The sequence below is a fragment of the Micropterus dolomieu genome, linkage group LG17 (genome assembly GCF_021292245.1).
Source record: "Micropterus dolomieu isolate WLL.071019.BEF.003 ecotype Adirondacks linkage group LG17, ASM2129224v1, whole genome shotgun sequence".
Taxonomy (NCBI): Eukaryota; Metazoa; Chordata; class Actinopteri; order Centrarchiformes; family Centrarchidae; genus Micropterus; species Micropterus dolomieu.
The window spans coordinates 37315265-37319283 of record NC_060166.1 but is presented as its reverse complement, the minus strand read 5'-3'; positions in this window follow the sequence as shown (position 1 = coordinate 37319283).

The window sequence follows — 4019 nt, the reverse complement described above, 5'->3', positions numbered from 1 at the left end:
TTGGGATAAAAGCGTCTGCCAAATGAGTAAATTTAAATGTAAATGTAATTATTTTCATTTTTTTGTAATATTTTTATGATGTTTATATGATGTTTTTGTAATACTTTCATCATGTTTGTTTTTTCTTTTACAATATTTTTGTCATGTTTTGGCAATATTTTATATAATTTTTATATCACGGTGTAATTTGTTCATCATGTTTTTGTAAAAAAATGTGACATGAGAAAGCAATGGAAACACAAACTGAAAACAATGAAAACATCATGGAAACGTCATAGAAACACTATGAAAACATGACGACAACATGAGAAAACTTGAGAAAACATGATGAAAACATCATGGAAACACCATGAAAACACCATGAAAACATGAGTAAATATGATTACAAATATTATTTTATTAAATATAAAAATATTATTATTAACACCAATCATCGTCTTTTCATCACGTGTTTTTTGATGTTTTTATGGTTTTGTCATGTTTTCATTATGTTTTTATCATTTTTTCTTGGTGTTTTTATGGTGTTTTCATGTTGTCTTCATGGTGTTTTTATTATGTTTTCTTGGTGTCTTCATGGTGTTTTAAGTGGTACTACCAGCAGAGTTTCGGGAGCGGGACCACACATCAATGACGTCACTCCCGGCATTTCCATAAATACCCACACAACATACGTCCTCAACCGAGACCAAGCAACAACGCGTCGAGCACGCTACGCTAACGTCCTATAACGCAAATTATTATTTGCTAACTTTGAGCTAACAGCCGTTCAAGCCAACTTTGAGCTAACAGCTGTCTGAGCTAACAGTCGTTTCGAGCTAACTTTGCTAACCTTGAGCTAACAGTCGCCTTGAGCTAACTTTGACCTAGCTAACAGTCGTTTTGAGCTAACAGTCATTATCTAGCTACGTCAGTTTTGACCAAACAATCGTTTTTAAGCCAATTCGTTTCAAGTAAAGAGTCATTAAGCTAAGTTGTTATCTAACCACGTCATTTCAAGCAAACAGTCGTTACCTAGCTAAGTAGTTATCTCGCTAAGTCGCTTCAAGCAGAAGTCGTTTTGACAGTAGTTTTGAGCGAACAGCGTTTCGAGTGAACAATCATTTCAAGGCAAGGCAAGTTTATTTGTATAGCACATTTCAACAACAAGGTAATTCAAAGTGCTTTACACAAAACATAAAAGCAACAGGGAAATATAAAAAAGTTTAAAAGCAACATAGGGAAATTGAGAAATAAACAACAACATTAAAACAGGGTAAAACAGGACAGTAAAAGTTACAGTGCAGTGTACAATCAGGGTTAAAATAGTGAAATGGAAAATACAAACAGGCTGAGGGGTTGAGCAAATAATTGAATTACAATTATTTTGAAAAGAGAATAAACAGAGAAGTACACTTAATCTACTCTCTCTAGCTAGTCTGTACTCAGGTCCATAGCAATCTTTGGGTCCACTGAAACTCCAAAAACCCTCGGACACTACAGTGAAACCAGGACATGTCTGTCCGCAGGCCACTTTGATCCAGTTATACTCTGGACTAGAGTTGAGCCGGATACTCGGTATGGGTAAAGCACTTTTGCCGAGTACGAGTATTATATGAGTAAAACGAGTCAATATCTGTGCTCGGATTGAATAAAAATCCTCAATGGGTAGCTGACTGTGTCTGCGTTCTGTGATAGGCTGGTCACAGCGCCGAACACTGAGAAGAGAACATCTCTGTCTCTCCCTCAGTCACTCAGGTCCGCGGGTCGTTAAGGGTTTCTTCAGCTTCAGGTTTGTGTTTTACTTCGTTCTGTATTACTACTTACTTATTAACCAGTAGAGTTCTGGTCTCTGCCTGTCGGAGATTTTTTTTTCTTTTTTAAACCGTCAGCTGGCTCTAACCAGTTTTTTTACTTCACGAGTGTCTGACACTTTCTTGCTGTATTTCATAAAAAAATAAAGGAACTAGTGGTATAAAACTATATTACAAATTAATTAGCTACTCAACACTCACACACACTCTTTCTCCCTCTCTCTGCCGGTCATCTGAGATTTTTATTTTTTTTTAAACTGTCAGCTGGCTCTAACCAGTTTTTTTGACTTCGCACTGAGTGTCTGACACTTTTTCTTGCTGTATTTTATAAAAAAAATAAAGGTAGTTGTGGTATAAATAAATTATTTAAAATGATATTACAAATTAAGCTACACACACACACAAACACTCTCTCTTCCTCACCTCTTACTCACTTACCTGGTGTGGAAATAAAAAAAATTAAAAAGATCCCAAAAAAATAATAAAAAATCACACTGATCATAAAAAAATTAAAAGTTAAAAAAAGAAAGTTATGTTGAGTATGAAAACTCTTGTTCATTACATTTTACTTCATAATTGCAACCGCATGTGTTGTATTCATTGTTGCAAAACTTGTTCTGTTTATAGTTCGTTTGTTATCGTGATCAATACCATTGATCTGAAGCTCAATGCTGATGCTGTCATGAAAATAGTTTTCAGTTAATCAGCAATAAATATAACAATTTCTGATCAAACCATATCAATTGCATGCTTAAAATAACATACCGGTTAAAGCCCCGCCCATTTCAAGTCAACTCGACACACTTCCAGGTCAAATCCCACCCACTTCCGGGTTAGGCCCCGCCCAGTCCGAGTACAGATACAGATACTTCATATGGTTAACATAGATACAGATACAGATACAGATAATGCTGTATTCGCTCATCCCTACTGGACCCACTTGCGCATTTACAGGTGGACAGAGGGTCCTGCAAATCACTCAGGCGCAAGGTTTAAGACCACTTCTTTCACTCTGTTCAATCTCACTCTCATTATCTTTTCACTCAGTTACCTACTCATTTCTCACTGTGTAAATATTTAATTAAAAGCAATGGTAAAAAGAAAAGTCTTCAGTCTTAATTTGAAAGAACGTCTCGGGTTACGTATGTAACCCTGGTTCCCCGAGAAGGGGAACGAGACACTGCGTCGGTTACGACACTATGGGAACGCCTCTAGGCGAAGCAGGTCTGAACGTGAATGAAATCACTCCAATCCTATTGGCTTGTTGCTAGAACGGTAAGGTGTGACGGAATAACCGGAGGAGTATAAAGCACACCTGTACACACTCATCATTAGCTTAAACTATGAAGCAGGCGCTTCTGGCGGGGAGAGAGGTGCGGCGGGCCGACGCAGTGTTTCGTTCCCCTTCTCGGGGAACAAGGGTTACATACGTAACCCGAGACGTTCCCCTTCGAGGGAACTCGAACTGCGTCGGTTACGACACAATGGGAACGAGATACCCACTAAACCGTGCCGAAACCCCGCCTGCCCCAGTGTGCAGTAAATTGGCACGACTAAGAGGAGAGCGCACGAGTGCCAGGTGCCGAAGGAAGGTCAAGACTGTAAAACCGAATGAATGTGTGCGGAGTGGCCCAGCCAGCCGCTAAACAAACATCCTGCAAAGAGGCCCCGGAAAGGAGGGCTCGAGAGGCCGCCATGCCTCTGGTAGAATGAGCCCTCACAGCCACAGGTGAAGGCAAACCGTGCACCTGATAGGCCAGGGACATAGTCTGAACAATCCAGGTGATAGCAAGGTGATAGCAAGGAGAAAGGCCATCTTGAGGGTCAAGTGCTTAGCCTCAGCTGACTCCAGGGGTTTCGAAGGGGGCCTCAGCCAACGCCCCGAGAACCACTGCCAGATCCCAAGTGGGAACCTTGGACCGAGTCACAGGTCTCATCCTCCGTGCACCACGGAGGAAACGTACAACCAAGGGAAGTTTCCCCAAGGACCCCTCCCTCAGAGGGGTGTGGAAAGACGAAATAGCTGCCACGTACACCTTGAGGGTGGAAGGGGAAAGACCAGCAGAGAACCGGTCCTGGAGGAACTCAAGTACCTGAACCACCGGGCAGGTAACAGGGTCCACCGACCGCTCCCTACACCAAGTGGAGAAAACACTCCACTTCAGGCCGTACATCCTCCGTGTGGACGGGGCCCTGGAGCTCAGGAGGGTCTCGACTGCTCCGGCTGTT